Source organism: Uranotaenia lowii, chromosome 3, assembly GCF_029784155.1.
Source record: "Uranotaenia lowii strain MFRU-FL chromosome 3, ASM2978415v1, whole genome shotgun sequence".
Taxonomy (NCBI): Eukaryota; Metazoa; Arthropoda; class Insecta; order Diptera; family Culicidae; genus Uranotaenia; species Uranotaenia lowii.
In genome coordinates this window covers 71,024,693-71,045,301 of record NC_073693.1, presented here as the reverse complement: position 1 = coordinate 71,045,301, position 20,609 = coordinate 71,024,693, and the positions used below count along the sequence as shown (strand labels likewise).

General features: G+C 37.6%; 1 protein-coding gene across 6 annotated transcripts in view; it reads left to right on the top strand.

Annotated features, from left to right (window-relative positions):
* Window positions 1-20,609, top strand: part of LOC129750613 (protein boule) — a 228,862-nt gene that overhangs the window by 37,149 nt on the left and 171,104 nt on the right. For 2 of the 6 annotated variants that reach the window (XM_055745582.1, XM_055745585.1), the window contains exon 1: window positions 18,635-19,038. The exons of 3 other annotated variants lie outside the window; for them this stretch is intronic. The gene's annotated coding sequence lies outside the window, so the exon portion shown is untranslated. Of the gene's footprint in view, window positions 1-18,402; window positions 18,452-18,634; window positions 19,039-20,609 lie in introns of those variants that run through there. One more of the 6 variants, XM_055745586.1, reaches the window with a different exon arrangement.

Genomic DNA, 20,609 nt, shown 5'->3' with positions numbered 1-20,609 from the left:
TCCGCATTTGGTGGAGTCTATCTCAGAATCTTTAAAGGGGAAAAGTTACAAACCAGTTTCAATCATGTTGAAGCCTACAAATTTTAAGCAAATTATGGTTGGTTTATCATTCTGCGGAAATGGCATGACATCAAAATAGCTGCGATTAAGTAAACTGAAATTTTTAAGGAAAAAATCGTTACGTAACGATGAGCATACCTCCCCCCCTCCCCTATGTCACAATTCGTAACGCTCGAGCTTACTCCCTCCCCCCCCCCTAGGAGCGTTACGTAATTTATGGATGCCCCCTTAAAGATAACTATCAGATTAGCGAAACGTTGTTTGATGATAGAGATACGCACGAAATTAAATTGCATGTTTCGCACGATTCCGAACTTTTTGCCGATACACCATACAGAGGAGAGAGCTCAAACTTTTGATCGATAAGTTAAACAGCTTTTTTATCTATTTAAAACATTTGCCAATTTTTAGCACAAAATTAAAAAAAATGTATTTTGATGTTAATGAAAAAAAATTCAAATGCAACTCAAATTCTTAAATTCGGTCCACCCAACCCTGCCTGAACTGATCGGGTTTAAATATAAAGTGCGTTTTTTAGGAAATTTTCCAACTTTAAGCTAAGTTTAAGTCATATTAAGTTAACATTTACATTTTGCCAATAACATACGAAGAAGGTTTTGCTCAACAACTTTAGAGTGAGATCAAAAGAAATGCAATATATCATAAGATGACTGAGATATGGCCAAACAAATTAGTTTTTTTTTTGAGGGGGTGATCCCAAACTTATGGCCGGCAGCGTATATGGTCAGCAAATTCTAATTCAACGCTGTAATTACCTCAACAAAAGTTATTTGGTGAAGATCGGTCCAGGGAATTGCAAATTTCAACTGTCTAAGTTTGGCGGACCGACTTTTTTTTAATTTTAAGCTATTAAGTGATTAATAAATTGAACAAACCCCCCATGGAGTGGAAAAATTTGAGAATTCGAAAGTACACCTACTAAGAAAAGTTCTTTGTTTTTATATTAAATCCAGCGTTTGCGAGTACTTCGTAACGGTGTTTTGCCGCATGGGCGGGGGGGGGGGGGGGGAGGGTGATCACCCCGATCACCACCCCCATAGGACCGCGCCTGACAGAAGCTGCACTTCCCCATATGCTGTTCATATACGCAAAGTGCGGGTGTATATAAGCATAATAGACATTCCAAGCTATTTTTTTCAGAGATGAGTAGCCGTACTTTCTTAAAGGCAAAAATGAAAGAGGAAACTTTAGAGCTTATTTGAAGAATATGTTCATTCCATCACAGATTTTCATCAATTATCAATCCTAGATATTTAACTTTAGATACTTGTTCGATTACTATTTCATTCAGTGAAATTTGAACCTTTTGAGATTGCTTATGTAGGTTGAAAAGAATAAAGTTAGTTTTTTGTAAATTCAGCGTTATATGATTTAGGTAAAAGAAAGATATCAGCATGTTGATGTCGTGCAAAATGTACTATTTTAGCATATCGATATTTTCTACTGTGCGTAACAGAGTTGCATCATGTGCAAAGAGCTGCATTTTACCTTTTAAAGGATTTTCGAAAATATCATTTATGTATATAATGAACAGCAAGGGCCCCAAAATAGATCCTTGAGGTATACCGAACTTAATTTGCATTCCGTTACTTTCATTGGAATTCATTTTAACAATTTGCTGTCTGTTGGACAGAATCCCGAACGATTAAAGTTGTACACACACACACACACACACACACACACACACACACACACACACACACACACACACACACACACACACACACACACACACACACACACACACACACACACACACACACACACACACACACACACACACACACACACACACACACACACACACACACACACACACACACACACACACACACACACACACACACACACACACACACACACACACACACACACACACACACACACACACACACACACACACACACACACACACACACACACACACACACACACACACACCCACACACCCACACACACACACACACACACACACACACACACACACACACACACACACACACACACCTTCAAAATTAGGGGTGTTCAGGTTTTTTAAATGCAAAATAGAAATAAATACGTCAAGTTGATATTGACCTAATTTTGACCGTATCACCCTTCACACAAAATGTCTATTTCATAATCAGCGATCATAACATATCTCTGCCATGCTTCTTCTTCTAAAGTACTTCAGTTGAATCTGACAGTGACTTATTTTGCTGAATAGCTCTAACTTGAAGCAAGAAAACAGCGTCGAGCTGTTCAAAATTGAAAAAAACTACTTTGCATGAGGTGGAACCAATCGAATATGAAGCACTGTATTGGAAGAATTTTTTATGTAATATCTACCCAAACCAGTCAAGTTTACTGATTTTTATAAAGTTAAAAAAATATGAAAAAAATATGTTTCATGAAATTTAAAGCTTTTGATCAGTTCATTTTTTTTTTGTAAATTCTTAATTGGAGTCGGCTCATACATTTAGGCTTTAAGAAGCCAAACTCGTTTTTTTTATAACAATTGTGGGCTTATAGTTCTCTAGCTCACCTTTTGAGGAAAAAAGAAGATAAATAGCGAAATATGAAAAAAATCAAAGGAATTATAGGCGAAGTTCCATAGTTTTTAGGGAAACGTTGAGTTCATTAAAGTTGGTGAAAATATTTCACCATCGAAATAAAACTAAGATTTTAATCTGTATTGTAAACCAACATAACTCCAACTCTAGAAAGTCCAAACCTTGCCTGAAAATAAAGTCGTTCCCGATGCTCCACATTCCTTTCCAAAAACTCCCAACAACATGACTGGACAGCGTGGAGGGAACACGCATTCGCGCGATTTGCATTTCAGTACCAACACATTTCCAGGGCAAACGAGGGCGGGCGGGCGCACAACCAGTTTGATGAACCAAACCCAGCTGATCGAGCCCGGGTTCGAAGATCTTACCTTCCTTACAAACGACTTGAATCAACTTTCACTTTCGGACCCTCGAGTTGTCTGTCGGTCGGGCGGTCGGTCGTTGTCGTCAGATTTCCTTCCTTACTTCTCTCCGATGATGGGGCTTTTCTCGTTTCACTCTCTGTATATCTACTACTAGCAATAAAAGGTCTCCGGTCCCCGGTGCGCATCGCGCAAACAAGTTTACACCTCAGCAGCTCATTCGCAATACTACTTTGGAGAGCAACCAAAAGAGTAGTGTTTTTTTTTTTTTTATTTTATATTCATTTCTATTTCCATCGGTGGTTTAAGATGGAACCCTGATCGACTAGCATAATACTCGACAAGGGCTAGAGGGTGTCAATTTTGGTTTTGTATCATCTTTAAAGTGCTCAAACTTTTATATTATTTCTCGAATAAGTTCACGTGTTTACTTTATCTCAACTATCTTTTTTATATAACATTTAGTTTTCTCTGTGGTCTACTCAACACTGCTGAATATTCATGAAGTTGATGAATTTTATCTAAACCAAGCCCTCCAAGCCGATCGGTTCAACCGTAATGGCAGTAAATCCAATCGATTTTGATCAACCGAAGAAATATTATTGATTAATAAAAAAACAGATGGAAGCTCGCCGCAAAGTAAGCAAAACGAATAACCAATATATCCGTGGCAGCCAATTTCCCCCTAATGTTTCGGTACGCGGCCAGCCAGGTATAATCTATCTTCGAGGAGCAACAACAAACAACAACTCGCCAAACTTGTCACGGTTTGTAGTTGCATGGTTGCTGAAGCCGCCCGCCAATTGGAATGATGGGATGATGATGGTGATGGTGTATACTAAACGGTGTTTGATTGATTGAGGTTTTCGGCGAAATGATCAACGTATCCCTAGCTCTAGACAGTTGTTGATCCACGAACATGACAACGCCGCGGTCTGGTTGAACAGTTGTGTGAAGGTTTGGAAATTGCATATTTGCAAATTGTTCGTTTTTCGCTTTAGCTTTTTTATGATATTAACTCTGATCAAATTGAAGATCTGATCAAATTAACTTTTTGTTGTTATTTCTTCTTTCATTTTTGCACAGATTTCTGCATCACTCGGCAGTTATGTAATAAACACATAACACATTATCCAATAACATCAATTAAAAATATCAAATTTAATCCACAAAAGTGCCATTTATATTCATCAATTACAATGCTAAACATATTTTATGTTAGCGCTCTCCAGGCTCCTGAATGAAAGATATTTTAAATAGTCCAGCAACAATTTTTGTTGTACAAAAACTTGCAAGTTGCCGTATAAAACTATTTTGAATCGACCGAAAAGTGCTGAACTTCAACGTGGCATTATTCATTTCATAATTGATTCCCGTAAAACGGGGTAAGATTGATAACTTTTTTCAGTATTTTTCGATTATTTTTTCTGTTCAGGGGAATTTGGCATGTTTTATATTTTTAAAACCACTACTGGACTCATATGAACGTAGAACATGGTTGCAGAGACTCCTGGAAATTTTATTTAAAAATCGATTTCGTCGTTTTTTAGAATTTTATGCTTTGGGGTAATATGGGTCTCTATTTAACGAGTTTTCTTGATCATAAAAGATATAAAACACCTTCACAATATTTACAAATGCTAGTTTATCAATTGCAAAGACAATTCGGAACAAACTCAAATGATTTAAAATTGATCATGAAATCCTACAAAATCGAACATAGCACTTGCGGAGGCTCAAAGATAATAAACTTGAAACTTTTGGTCCAGTGTATTCTGAGATATACAATGCTGAATTTCGGTGTTTCTTGATTTAGATTTTTTCGCGGTCCATAAAAACAACATCGCGGTCCTTAATGTGTTAAGGCCGAACAACAATCAAAATCGAAAGATAGACAATGATGCTGCATAAATTAAGAGGCATAATTTTTTAACATTACTTATAACATTTTTACAAAAATAAAAAATTAAATTTTGCCTTCATTCAATTCCCTAGGCCCCCGCACTATTCCCGTTTATTTTTTTCATTCAAACTTTACCGTTTGATAGGGTTTCTAGCTTTTGTCCTAGACTGGCTTACTCTTTGAAAATGTCTCTATTTTTTAAATATCAAAAATTTACCTTAAAATACAACAAGTTGAACTCTCACTTAAATCAACCTAATGCTTCTAAAGGGTGATACGTTCAAAATTTGGTCAATATCAACTTGACGTATTTCTTTCATTTTTGCATTTAAAAAACCTGAACACCCCTAATTTTGAAGGTGCGTGTGTAGAATGTTGCTCCTATTTTGATTTTGGAATTCACTCTTCAGTTGTCAAAATGCCGTCCAAGGAAGAAGAGCAGCGTATCAAAACTTTGCTCGCGCATCGCGAAATTCCGAGCTACTCGCACGCAAAGCTGGCAAAATCGCTAAAAGTTGCCAAATCAACCGTTACAAATGTAATTAAAGTGTTTGGGAAACGTTTGTCGGCAGCCAGGAAGTCTGGATCGGGGGGAAATCGAAAACCGGAAGCCACTGAGACGACAAAGAGAGTTTCCGGTAGTTTCAAGCGAAACCCTAACCTCCGAGATGCTGCAAATAAGCTGGGTATATCGTCTACAACCGTGCATCGAGCCAAAAAACGAGCCGAACTATCGACTTACAAGAAGGTAGTGACTCCAAATCGCGATGATAAACAAAATACGACGGCCAAAGCGCGATCAGGGAGGCTGTACACGACGATGCTGACGAAGTTTGACTGCGTGGTAATGGACGACGAAACCTACGTGAATGTCGACTACAAGAAGCTTCCGGGACAGGAGTTTTATACGGCAAAAGGAAGGGGAAAGGTAGCAGATATTTTCAAGCACATGAAACTGTCAAAGTTCGAGAAGAAATATCTGTTTTGGCAAGCCATCTGTACCTGTGGCTTGAAAAGCAGCATTTTCATAGCTTCCGGGACTGTAAACCAAGAAATTTACTTGAAAGAATGTTTGAATAAACGTCTGCTGCCTTTCTTGGAGAAACACGGTTGTTCCTTACTGTTTTGGCCGGATTTGGCATCTTGCCATTACGGTAGAAAGGCCATGGAGTGGTACGCCGCCAACAACGTGCAGGTGGTTCCCAAGGACAAGAACCCTCCCAGCACGCCAGAGCTCCGCCCAATTGAGAAATACTGGGCTATTGTCAAGCGAAACCTAAAGAAGACCAAAAAACTGCTAAGGACGAGCAGCAGTTCAAGGCAAACTGGCTTTCTGCGGCGAAGAAGGTGGACAAGGTGGATGTACAAAATCTGATAGGAAGGGTTAAGCGTAAGGCCCGGAAATTCGAATTTGGAAAAGCGGAAGCCTGCCTGAATATTTTTCCTGAATTTTATACTTATGAAACTTGAAAAAGAAATTTAATTTGATTTTTTATATAAACGATTTCACCGATTTACACGCGTTTTCCCTTGACCAAATTTTGACCGTATCACCCTTTAAGTGTACTGTACCAAAGATAATATGATTGGAACACCACTACTTGCATAAAGACTCGAGCTCCCAAGAAAAATGATGCATTATCGTTACATTCCAGCGAAACAAAAAAACATTTCATGGGATTTTCAACTTATTGGATAATTCATCAAAAAAAAAATACAGTGAGAATCGAACTCATTGCATCATTCTCATCTCGGCTTGCTAGTCCGATATCTTGCCCAGTGCACCATCTGAGTCGGTTAGTAAACGAAGTTTTATTGTCATAGTTCTTCTGCCACTGCCGATAACCAAAAAAAACGCACTGCAATGGCCGTCTACCGTTTGGCCGGTGTTTTTTATTCTCCTTTGTTTTTAGTGGCAATGGGAAACTTTTGTGCCGTCAGTTGGAAACTAATGCCATATTCGTTTTCATCTGGTGGAAAGATGGTTGTGCACCAACTGCTGTCAACTTCATATAAAAAAAACGCTTTGACAGCACTTGGTGCACTACCGGTGCACCACCAGAATGAAAACGAATATGGCATAAGAATGTCGGTTCACATACATACACAGCACTCGGTACATCATTCGACAATATCCTTGCTGGCTGCTTGTTTCCATCCTGCTTTGTCTTGAGATAGGATATGGGATATGTTCTATTTGGTTTCTTTCCGGCCTTGTGCAATGCGGTTGCGCTGAGAAGACAATGTCAGTTATTAGAAAGTTTGTTAATGCCGGTCCACCAAAAAATCTCATGCCGATAATTCCACCTCCAAAGAAGTTTATTATTGGAGTACAGCAGTTTGATTTGTGGATGTATTGTCATAAGTTCCATTTTTCGTCAATTTTTAGTTATTTTTTATTACTTTTTGTCATGTTTTAACACGTTTCGCACATTTTTTTGTTTGAAATGTTTGTTTTGTTGTTTTTTTTTTATATATTTGTAATTTTCGTCATTTTGCATCATTTTTTTACTTGTTTTTATATTTATTTTTTTTGTCTTTTGCTTGTATTTGTTTTAGAATTCTTATAGTTTTTAAGTGCCTTATGCAATTTTTATAATTTTTGTTATTTTTGTTGTAATTTATCAACATTTAAGAACGTAAAAATATATTGATAGTGTTTGTCTAAATTATATTTGTCCTGAAAAGGCGAAAAACATTAGGTAATGATGTTTAAAAAAACCGCTCTGGCAAGGTTGCCGAAGCCACAGATAAATCTATGGTTTCACAGAATTTTCAGGAAAATAACGCCACATTATCTGTGTCATAGTTTACAGATTTTTTCCTAGGCCAAAATCGAACGGGGTCTTTCTCTATAACTATTTTTTAACCTGAGTCAATGGGCGTTTATTATCTTCATAAGTTTTATTATTATTGTCAGCGATTAATACATTTAATAATTTTAAAATCTGTTTCTTTTTACAGGTAAGCCTTGTTTCATCTATCAACCGTGAATACGTAAGTTCTACTAAAACACTGTATAAATAAAATGGTGAAAACCATTTTAACATCTAACTACTGTAAAACTAATGTTATACCTAAAATTAGGGTTAAACCGTTTAAAAATTCTCATTTTTAATATCGATAGTACCAGTCATCAAAAATTAATTTACTAGGCCTACGTAATTGAGAAAAAAAAAATCGCAACCCTTTTCCGCCTTTGTTTTCACTCACCAAGACACTCTCTTGATATTCGACCAACCAGCCAGCTCAGCAGCATATCAGCACTCTATCTCTTCTTTCAACCAACCAACCACTTTCTCTCGTCGTCGTCATTTTCGTTGCCCAGATGTTTGCTCGTCTGGTCCGGCGACGACGACGACGACCACTCTTATATTGTTGTTTTCTACTTTACATCCCCGTTTTTTTATCGGTCACTCCACGCCAGAAAACCACCAGCTGTGCGATGGGAAATTCTTTCACTGCTTGAGCTGTGGCACTCATGGGGAGATTTTCTTTTGGTGAGTTACTCCGTTGATAACACCAACACCAACCGAGTAGCGAGAAAAGGATCATGTCGTTTGGTTTGGTTTGAGCGAACTGAGAAAATGAGAAGGATTTTGAGATTTGCGAAAAAAACGAAAAGAAACAAAACGTGAGAGTATGGGCATGTGTTCTTTTGTGGGTTTTCCCCAATCACAATCACGTGTAATTATCAATCAACACAGTTTGAACTAAAAGTTCGAGAGGGTGAAAAAGTCGCAAAGAAAAAAAAAATGCAAATAGATTTGTCAAATTTTTAAAAAAGTTCATAAAATTAGAAACAAAGTTTTTATAAATAAACCATTTGATAAACATGTCAACCTTGACATTCTCTCGTGAGTGGCATGTTTCTCGATGGGCGAGAAAGAAAACTCACCAACACCTTCGTGACTGTGTTCTTTCTTCGGCAAACATCTTTTCTGAGAAAGGTTTTTTTCGCAAAACAATAAAATATGCGGAAGAAAGCTACCCAAGCTACCACCCATGAATGCGTGCCGTGATTGATATTGCAAGCTTGTTCGGAATCAGATTCTCGGTTTGAAAATAAGCTGGCTCCAATTCAATGGGATGTAACGGAGAGAATATTTTTCTCGAAAACTTTTCATTTGTATTAACTTTTAAATTTTCAACGCGTTATGCTTTTGTATGATTATTAACAGATTTTAATTTCACAACCAGAGAATATTATGAATTTTTTTTTTAAATTTTTAATTAATTTTGGAACTCCGGAGAATACAGAGCGCCCATCAGAAGATGTTCAAACATTTTTGTAGAAATTTGCAAAATATTGTTCAGGTTCATGGTGTGTCGATCTTCACCGATCAACACCATGCCCCTTTAGCGCAGAATAGTGATAGTAGTGGCGGAAATGGTAATGCTCATTTGATACTTCGCTGCGACGGTTTCGGACCACTTGGAAACCTGTGGACCACTTGACGACCTGGTTTTTTAGCACGTAACACTTCCGAACTTGATTGACGCAAGGACTGAGTGCTGATAAAAGTTAGTTTGAAAGTTAATCAGACGAGATGTTCGAAGTGATTCTTCGAATAATAGTTAAAGTGTAATACGTTCATACATAGCATTCTAGCAAAGCCAGTAAACGTTGTTACCAAAATTCTCTTTTCCGAGTACAACGTAACCACAAGTCCAACCCAAAATCGTTCTGGATGCATATCAAAAGTCAGCGGAATAATGCTGGTATTCCAACTCAAATGTTTCTGGATAGCAATACTGCGAACTCTGATTGCGGAAGATCTCTTTGCTAAAAATTTCTCGAGTACCAACATCCCAAGAACATGTGGATAGTGCTGTCAAGAATGTTTCGCCACTTGGCTTCTCCATAAGCACGATTGTAGTAGAGAATGTGATCATACCTAAAGCAGCGGCAAAGCTCAACAACTCCCTCTCTACAGACCCAGACGGTATACGATCTACTTTTCTAAAACGATCAAAGCCTGTTTTACTGACTGTGAGACTAATCTTTCAAGCTTCTTTAATGAAAGGTAAATAATGGATTTAAAAAAAAAAATACCTCGAATGACCTTTTATTTTAGACCCTAGAAATCTGGCTTAAGGTTTTTTTTTTATTTTGGATCTTAGCGCATCGATCGTAGCTCATACTTCAAATATTCAATTCTTTAATGAAAGGTAAATAATGGATTTTTAAAAAAAAATACCTCGAATGACCTTTTATTTTAGACCCTAGAAATCTGGCTTAAGGTTTTTTTTTTATTTTGGATCTTAGCGCATCGATCGTAGCTCATACTTTAAATATTCAATTATGGATTGGAGATACTTCAATTTTTTTTACATTGAAAAGGATAACATTGATGTCAAGTGTAATGATATGTAAAGTTTGGAAAAAAGCTTTCCGGGATGTACAATTTGTGTTTTAAAAAAGACATATGTAGTATATGACAGTGATCTGAAGTATTTGCAGCAATGCAGTGGCGCAGCCCAATTTCTAGACCACAGGAAGAAAGAAATGGAAAAATCCGCGATGGGCGGAAAAATGTAGGTTTTTCCTGATTTCTGCGATGAACGTTGCTTGTAGGCGACAGATATTTTCCAAAATATTTGGTTGCAACTCATTAAAGTTGACTTCAATTAGGAAGAATTGGGAGACAGCACCGGCCCAAACCTTCTACACCTTTAGTGGACTTTGATGAGATCATTTCTTTTTGGAAATTCAATGCTTTTACTCATTTTATCAGTCCTATTTGCCAAGTAGGATTTCCCATATTAATATTCCTTCCCCTTCCTATCTGAATACAGCACCCTGGGTCGTATGAGTTCTCTGCACCTGAAAAGTTTTTTTGTTGTATCAGATCATCCCCATTTTGATTACATTAACTTGTCGCGGTTTGTATTATTGTACTACACTTATTTTTCAAGCCAACACTTGAAACGAATATTGAATCCAGATACTCTTTTTGGCATCTTGTGTTCGTTTTGATGATTTAGTTGTACTTTTTGTATCATCCAATGCAAGATGTTTGTAGTCACCCAATGCCATGCTAGGTTATTCTATGCTATGTTATGCTGGATCTTTTTTTTTTGAAGGAGTAGGCGGCGACCGTGACTGACGGGTGTGTTTATTTTTGCTGCTGATTTTTACTCCTGAAAAATTATTTAATTTTCAATTGTGAATTGTTATTTGAGACAAAAATTCGTACAGAAGTTGGATAATTTGAGTTTGCGTCGCGTTTGTTCTAATTTTGTTAGTGTTTTAAGGTCTAACAACCCAGTTCATTATTGAAATTCTAGTGGACGATGTGCATTGGCTGTTGAAATAGCTGGGGCCGGTGCCGGAAAAGGAAGAAAATTTACAGCTTTACTTGATAGTTTCTTCGAATCATACAAATCAGAGCTAAGTATACCTTTATTGTATTCAAATTGAAATTTATTGTCCAGTAAGGTTTTTGTGTTTTGCGATCTACCGATCTAAGTACAAGTTTTCGCTAAACAAAACTATGGTCAAGTTTACTAGCTGTTCTTAATGAAGATGTATTTGGCAGATTTTTCAAGAGTCTCCATAGTATTTGCGCTGAATATATATATTTTTAAATATGTTGTTCGAAAAAAAAAACAGTTTTTTAACGGGAATCATAAACAAACTCATAGTGTCAAGATTTTCTAATTAATTCCAATTGTCAATGGCAATGATATGATAATAAGATATATTATTAAATAAGAAACAATAAAAAATGCATAATTAGAACGATCATTAGTGCAATTTTAACACCAGAATTTTCAAAACGTTCTGTTGAAATATCCAAACACGTTTTGTTTTTTGCCGCAGCCCGTGGCGTAGAGGATAGCCTTCCAGTCTTCTAAGCCAACGGTCATGAGATCAAATCCCGGTCACGGCATACATAGTACACTTTCTGTGGGTTGGTGGTTTTAGCATTTGTAAGATGCTAGCCATCATATCCTCAAAAGATGTACGCTTAGAGTTAAGTGAAAGGAATCTCTTCGAGGAAACATTAAGTTTCATTGAGATCATATGTATGTGTATGTGTTTGTTTACTATTTTTAAACATCTGCAAAAGCTCAACAGCTTGTAATAATATTTTTAGCACAAATTAGACACACAATAAAAAAAAATACGACTTTTTATGGACTGTAAAAGTGTTGCTCATTGTTGAACTTTGAATTCTAACGATAATGATCATGCTTTGAAATCACTCTACGGAAATATGGCTATTTTCCTTGGTTTTGTTTGTTTTCAGATTTAAAAAATTGTATTTAAGAGTTGCCTACTATCGGTTTGAATGGCAGCATTGGCAAAAAAAAACTTCATTTGACTTGTGGTATACTTAGGGACTTAAATGACTTCGTTAGGGATCTTCAGTGACGAATATCAAAGGACCTTATTTTAACAGCTTAGCTACAACTGTTTTGTGATTTAAGTCTTCCTTGATTTTTTAATTTGTTTGGTCATTTCTAAACCTTCTTGAAAAAAAAAGTTTTTTCTCCATTTCTTCATTTTTTGCACTGTTGATCATTTTTGTAGTTATCGACATATTATCGTTTTTTAATTTTTTTAATTTTAATTTTGATCAAATTTGTATTTTTTTTTAAATTTTGTTGTGCTTTTTTGACACTCTTGTCACTTTTTGTGATTTTTTATGTTTTTTGTAATTTTTTTTTTTTACTATGGATGGCTAACTTTTTTCTCTTCGTGCAATCGCGAAATCAAACTGAGGCAAAGAGTTGATTTGCACTGATGAGTTTCCAAAAACGATCTTATTCAGTTTTCACAACCTACATAACAAGTTAAAAAACTAGAAGGAACAAAAAGGAAAATCACTTTATCCATCAACAAAACTTTATAATTTAAACATTTTCTTATAAATATTCTTCGAAATTTCCGTACCCTAAGTTGCAATGGGTTAACGGCTGCGGTGTGTATGTTTGTGAAAATGATAGATCAAACCATCATTTTCCTGACAGTGTCGTTACACACAATCTTGTTAAACATGGTGTCATAATATGGCCTAAATTAGAAGAGGAGCTGGACATCTTTAATAAGTTTAAATTCAGCAGTAGGTTCAAAGATGTCTATTTTTTCATGATCCATGTTGATAAGATGAATGGGAGTTAAAACACTTGCCCTCCCTTCCGCAGAACAATCGCAACATTTGGTAGTGAAAGTATCACAATTTACCATAATAAAAGTTGATACTTTCAATAGGGCATAATTCGTTTGGTTAGATAGTTAGTTGGTTTAGTCTTATAGAATTAAAAATAGAGAAAACGTGCTAGAAGTATTACGATGTTAGGTAAAGATTATGGTATTCGCCTCCCCAATGCTCTAGTAAGTGTGTATTTGCGGTTTATGAATTTCGTTGGCTTATTCTTAAATCAAGCATTTTACAAGAACTAGAGGCTCATTGGATGGAAATGCTGTTCTTGAAGAATGTTATATTTCATTTGGTTAGACGTTTTTTTTTTGCTTTTTATTTAATTATTCACTTTTAGCAGATTTTTACGTTTTTCGGTTAGGTTTGAAATTCATCTATGGAAGTATATAATAGAATGTACGGTTTTGAATAATGACAATGAGTAGATAGTCCAAATCACTGATTTCGGGCATTTTACAGTAGGCACACGGTATATTTTAATAGAACCCCTATGTAGACTTAGCATAGTTTGTCAGAGAGGCTGACCAGAATAAGTGATTAGGTTTTAGAAAAACAGCATTGTGCATTTCCAGTTCTTTTGATAAGTAGACGATATCGATAAAGATACTAAAGCTAGATTATTACTGGTTTGAGCTAGGCTTCATATTATATGTTGATAGATAAAATGAACTAATATCCTATTTTTCTTTTCTTTTTTTCTTTTCTTTTCTTTTTTATATTTCTTTTCATGTGACCTTTTTATGATGACGAACGAGCCTTCAAGCTACATCCTCTCAACATTGGACCCTTAAGATGGTTTCGAATCCCAAGGAGAGTTCTATAACATGGTGAGAGCGTTCCATTTTATTTTATTGTTTTCAATTATATATAAATACTGCAGTTAGTTTCGTTGGGATTAATTAAGCGACCTGTCTCAAACCGCCAACGTATTTCCTCCAACTGGTATCATGAGGGGTTAGTTCACTATCTTGTTCTACTTTAAGTTCATATTCATCCGAAGTGGACTTAAGGAAGTGCAAGATGGTATAGCCAACGTCTCAAGATCGCTTACTATTCTAAGCTGCCTACTCTAAACTTTTATTTCCCTGACCCCTCTACCCACATTTCCTTTTCAGCGTCAGCTTCTCACAGCTATTTAAACGCCACAAAAAAAAAAAAAAAAAAAAATATTCTTCGAAATTTGATAGGAGTATCTTCAATCTAAAGGATCGTTTTTGAAAACATATCAATGTATCAGGAATGAATTAGGAAAACAAGTTAGTTTAAAGAAAATTCATACATTTTTTTTACTTTACTATTTAATCTTTTTTTACTGCCTCAAAGTTAGAAATAGGAGTTTCCTTAAGAAAAATCTAGGAGCATAGGAGGTGTAGGAAAACCCGATCGCACCATTAACCAAAATGGATCCTGATCTATAACCTTTTCCCTACTAACGAAACCTTTTCCATGGATATTTGAATATAGATTCGCAGACGTATAGACGGTTTCTATAGTTGGTGATATTGACTTACCTTTGTTTCTAAATTTTTCAAAATTAATCTTTGGAAAACAAAGAGACAAAAGGTTGTTATTTGATCCTATTAAGTATCCAACTAACAATCCCTCCTTCATTCCTCATTGACTACTAGGACGTGGCCGGCGCCGTTATTGATCATTTTCAAAGGGAGAGCATGAGTTTTGTGCAATGTGAATGAACTGCTAGTCCCAAGCACCATTCTTTTGGCCCTTGCACAAAGCTGATGGCCTCGATCAATCACGGAGTAGCAACCATTGGCGAGGTAGAACTTGTTCTGCTTAGCCACGCCAGCGATCATGGAATATGAAGTGCGTAAGTTGAATAAAGTCTTATCAAATATGTTATCTGAAGTTTAAAATGAACTATCATATCTAAGCACTTCAAGTTCAATGATTTAAGGTGGATATGAGTAGTCAACTAAGCTAAGCTAAGCTATGTTATGCTGGATCTTTTTTATCATAACCTGCCATCCTTAATACTCTTTTAATACATACTGTTTATTATTAGAAATGTTGATCCTAGTGATTACACTAATATAACAAATTAAAATTAATTGGCCATGAAAGCTCTGTTAGTCCCGTAATTTTTCAGGCGAATTGGAACGTTGAGGTTCTGGTTTCGTAATCCTCGGGGTCGTACCCTAAGAGGCATCCAACAGTTCGCAGCAGTCGATTCTTGATGTGGGAAGGTTCGGGATAACTAGAGCATGAGTAGCATTTCGACAAACAGCTTGAGCGTATCTGTGTGTGTACGTCCTCGGTGGTCGAGTGGTTAGCGTGGTAAGACGGTAATCGCTGATCCACTGATGGCATGGGTTCGATTCCCATCTCGGTACTGGGTGTTTAAATGTTAATCTTAAGTTGTCCACGTCATTTATTCAGTCTGTAAAGCCTAAATCGGCTAAGACGGTGTATGTCTTTTTTTTTTACTCGAAAATAGAACGAACTATGCAGCAATAAAGACTTTTCAGGCAATATAACGTCTTTGAACCGGTCTCACCGGTGAGCAAAAGCAGTGAATTGCTGTTGCAGGAAGTTGATGTCGTCTTGGCTGTTTGTGGTGTGAAAAAGTTCCTGGTCAAATATTTAGATCACGAAAATGATCGGTCCCAAATGGCTTCCTTGTGGCACTCCTGCTGATCGTTAGAGAAGTTATGCTTGAAAAATGAGAAAATTGGATCCAAAGCAATAAGTTCAAACAGTTTGTCGATCGAGCATAGAGCGGAGGTTCTGTGGTAATTACTCACATCTATTTTATGTCCCTTTGTGTGGACAGAAAAGATGTGAGCTTCTTTCCACAATCAGGGAAGCGATGATTGAAACATATGCCTGGAAGGTGTCAGCTGGATGGCTGCATCGTCGACTAGAATACCATTCAAAAATGATCCTAGGGGTTATATATTTCCGACAGTCCTCGCCAGTTGCTCCAAGAAAATATCCCCAGTTGTGAAATTACTAGAATATTTTTCGGCAAAAAGTTTACAAATTTCTGGATCAGAATTCGCTGTGTCGCTGACAAGGAAGATGTAGGACGGAAGCCCTGATTTCGGACTTGTCTTGAAAACCGTTTGTAACCGATTCAGATAATTTTGGTAGCAACGCATACTGACTTTTTTCATAAGCAGAGTTTAGTTTGCGGTATTCTACTTTAGTGTAAAGGGATTTGTGCATTGTGCCCTCATGTTACAGCCCACTCAGTCACCAGGACTCTTCAAATATACACCCAGGGTCGGCTCACTAGCCCAAGAAAAGACTCAAAATTAGAGTGCCGGAACCAAATCATTTATTAGGCTATCTTAACTTTTTGGCACTTTCCCTGAATCCCTAACCTGGCCTAAGTCCCCTAACTTTCCAATTACAATTGACTTACGGTTTTTTGTGTGTGATGTGTCGTGTAAGGGCCCGTCTATGCGCGCTGCTGCTTGCCTTGGCTCTCCGCTGCTCGGTGTTGTACCGCCGTTTGTGGTCACCGTGGTCAAGACCGCCAACGCTCTCCAGGACAAATGGGTACCTCGATGTCAAACTCCAGACTTCGGGAGGATTTAACTGCACCAGTTTAACGACTATGGAACCACCTGGACCCGATAGACCTTGTTGCTATCGCGGTCCCAGTTTCGACGTGGTTTTCGCGACGTAGCTTCAGTGTGATTGAAGACCTCGTGTATTTGTCCAACACGAAGATCAGGCCACTCAACCTGGGTTCCGGCGATTCGATAATTTTTCCGGCTGTGCCCGATAGTTATTGGCGCTATCGTGGTTTCAGCCTCTCGACACTCGGATTATCGCGACGGGTAAAGACGTCCCGTTTAACCGCGCGAGACACTTTTAAAAGTTATACTTTTTGTACTGCAGCTTAGATGTTTGGATGTTAGCTGCCTCGAGGTCTCGATCCAAGTGGAAGAGGAAGTTGCTGATCGCAGTTTTCCCTCCTATTGGATTTTCCTCCAGACTCGTCTAAATTGTTTTTAGACGACTCCTGGAGTATTCAGGGGTGTGTCGTGGTTCGTGTGGTATTGTAAAAGGCTGTATGCAGTACCTGACATTTGTATTTTGTGTTGTTTTTATTAATTCATTGTGCCATTTCTCCTGTTATTTATTCTAGCTATGAAATTTCACTGTTTTTATTTTATTTATTTATAGAATATTTATTATGGTTTTAATTTGTTGAGTGAAATTTCCTTATATCTACCCTAAACTCCTAACTAAATAAATGATTTGGTCAGCTCCCCTGGGTGCACCATTGCTAGCGTGGCCGTAACATAGTGAACGGTCACACTTCAGTCGCCGCAGTTCTTTAGTGACCTAGGGAGCCCGCAGATTTGTAGCCACGCTACGTTTCGTAACATGGCGATCAATGATCAACTTCTCATTCGATGGATTCAAGGACGTGGGAGATAGCTTCAAAATCCACGTTCTTGAAATCTTGATAGAAGGATGCCGTTCTCTTCACGGGAGCATATTATATCCTTGCGGCATCGATAGAGACCTCTTAGACTGGGTAATGTGGAACAATTTTGACTAGGGGAGCGGGAGCTATGTCAATCGTCGGAATCCTGAAACCTTCGTTAACGAAGCAGAGGTCGAACATACGTTCGTTTTCATTTTCGATATTATTTATCTGATGTTAAGTCGCTGTTCTCAGGGTGTCTAAGTAGACGCTAGAAGATGCCGAGAACAAAGAACGCACATGGTCTGGACACAGAAAGCCACTTCGGGAGGAGCACGATTTTAATCCGGGCATGTTGAAGTCAACGATGCCACATTTTGATCTGTATCATCAGTGTTTCTCTTTCTGTTACATTGGGACTCTTATAGGTGAGAATAAGACACACTTATGATACAATTTTTTTTTGTGGTATCGCTGGTTGAAGTCGCCGATGACGAGAGAACAAATAGAGCTGAGTTTAGAAGGGCAACGCGAAAAAGTACTCTGTTAAAACAATTAGATTTTTTATTGTAGACGACGAATAATATTATATTTAACATTTGGAATAATTCTTGCATCTGATGTAAACACAAAAGATAAACATCTCGCTCATGAGTATCAATCTGGTCACCCTTTCGGTGGCACCAAGTTGGAGGGAACTCACCTAGGCCCAGAAACGGAACCGCGAGAGCAGCAACCCTCTGCGCCCTCCTCGCTTATCATATATCGCGTGTTGCGTACCTATATGTGTTGATAGGGAAAAGTGAGAACTGAGAACCACAATCGGTCACTCTGCTCCGGGAGGAAACTGCGAATCGCAAAGTCTGCACTCCGACACAGCGAGCTCAGTATTTATTCTTCCTTCATCGCGGTCGTTTGGTTGGCTCTGGTCTCGCGTACCTATCTAGTATCGAAGCACGTTGATCCGTGGTCCGTTTCGGGTGTGTACTCTCCCTCTCTCTGTCTTTGATTGGATAGTGGATGGTAGTATCGATAGTTGGTTACTAACTATATCGGATCCGTGTGTTACAACGCGTGCTCGTTGCCCACCCGCGCACGTTTTGCTCCCAGCAGGGTTCTGTGGACTACAGTTTTTGTGCGCTGGTGGATATCGCGCTCTGTGTGTGAATGATGCTAATGCTGTTGGTGGTGTTGTATGCTTCTCCGCATTTCTAGTAGCTACCTATAAGCTTACTATTGTTATACACGGAATTACGATACACACCTGGGCCCACCTGCGCCTGACAGTCACTTCTTCTGTTTGGGAATAGTTGGTGAAGCATTACGGAAAAGTGTTGTGAGCATAGGCAGTGTCAGTTGGTTGTTGCAGCAGTCAGTGTATGCAGTTTGTGAATGAGTTTTCATCTCACGTTCTCGCTCCATCGTGTGTAACTTTCTATCTAGCGTACACACGCGAGTGCATAACCCAACAGTGCACTCTCCAAGAGGGTGCAGCATAAATCGGATCACTCAGACGAAGACAGTATTATCTTATAGTGCTTAATTTCTTGTTCTCTATATTACCAAGGTAGTAATTTTATTTCATTTATCTTCTTAAATAACCAGTCATTTATTAAAATATTCAAACTATAAAACTAACAATCCTCTAGATACCAGGACAAATGTTCATAAGTGTATCTCCCCCGAGTAACCTGTTCGGCAAGATAGCTTCCGGAAATCGACCGAAAACTGCAAACCGGTCCCTGGGGTCCCCCAGTTTTTTTTTTGCACAGCTTCATATAAAAAAAACACAACACACAACAAACACCCGAGTTGTTGGCTTTCTCGATTTTCACCGCGGCGAATGAGAGCGTTTGTGTTGTGTTGCAGTAGCAGCAGCAGCAGTTTGTTGTTGTCAACAAGGCAGCCAAACGGCTTAGGCTATTTTTATACTGTCCGAAAGTTTTAATCAACCATTGCGAATAATGATGATGGTTGAAGCTGCCCGAACGAAACAAGACACACATTTAATTTGCTATGGGCCGCCGCAGGGCCTTAGCCGACAGCAGTTTTTTTTCGGTATTATTTTTCTTTTGGGTGGTGACAATCGTTGGACGGTGCAAAGGAATCTCTTTTGTTTTTTCTTTCTAGTGCAATAGGCGAAGAGGAATATTGCAAATTGTTAGTGATTATTTACAATACAGACAAATAAAAAGACGTTAGAATATCTATTTATCGTGAAATTGTTAGTTTATTAAGTTAAGGAATATTTGTAACCTTTACTTTGGGTGTACATTCCATTTTGAAAGTCTGTAAGTATACTCTGAGCAAAAATCAGCGCAAAATCTTTGTCAGTGAAATATCTGGACGACTGTTTTACAGAAAATCAGGACACCAAGCAGAGTGCTCTTAACAATCATTTAAATATTAGGGATATTCAATACGATAGTTTAACCAAATGCCATGATTTGTCGTCCAGATATTGCACAGACGAAGATTTTTCACTGATTTTTGCTCAGAGTACACAGATTTTAGAGACTTTCAAAATGGAATGTACAACCATAAAAGAGGTTGAAAAATTTCAATGTCGCTCGGCGCTAACTTCATGCCAAAATGCCAAGAAAAGTGTATTACACCAAAAATGATACGATTGGAAAAGCACTACTGGCATAAATACTCGAGCTCCCAAGCAAAATGATGCGTGACCACTACATTCAAGCAAAACAAGAAAAACATTTTATGTGATTTTAATCCCATTGGAAAATTTATCCCAAAATTAAAAAAAGTGAAAATTAGAAAACAACATGATTTTCTAACTTTATGAAAGATAGTTTTTACACTGTTGTTTGGTACATTTTGTATCAAACTTCATATCGAAAATCCATCTAAGAATATTTTTAAGAGAACTTATACTGATTATACTTATACTCGAAAAATAACCTTGAAAAATTCATTTGAAAACATGGAAATTTTATCAAAAGTTGTAAAGGGTCCAAAAACAGGACACTTTCTACCATCATGATCCATTCTTAGACCTGACGTAACCTTTTTTTAAAGAAAAAAAACGAACACAAACATATACAGGATCTCAATGAAACATAATGTTTCATCGAAGAGATTCCCTTCAACTTAACTTTAAGCGTACATCTTTCGAAGATT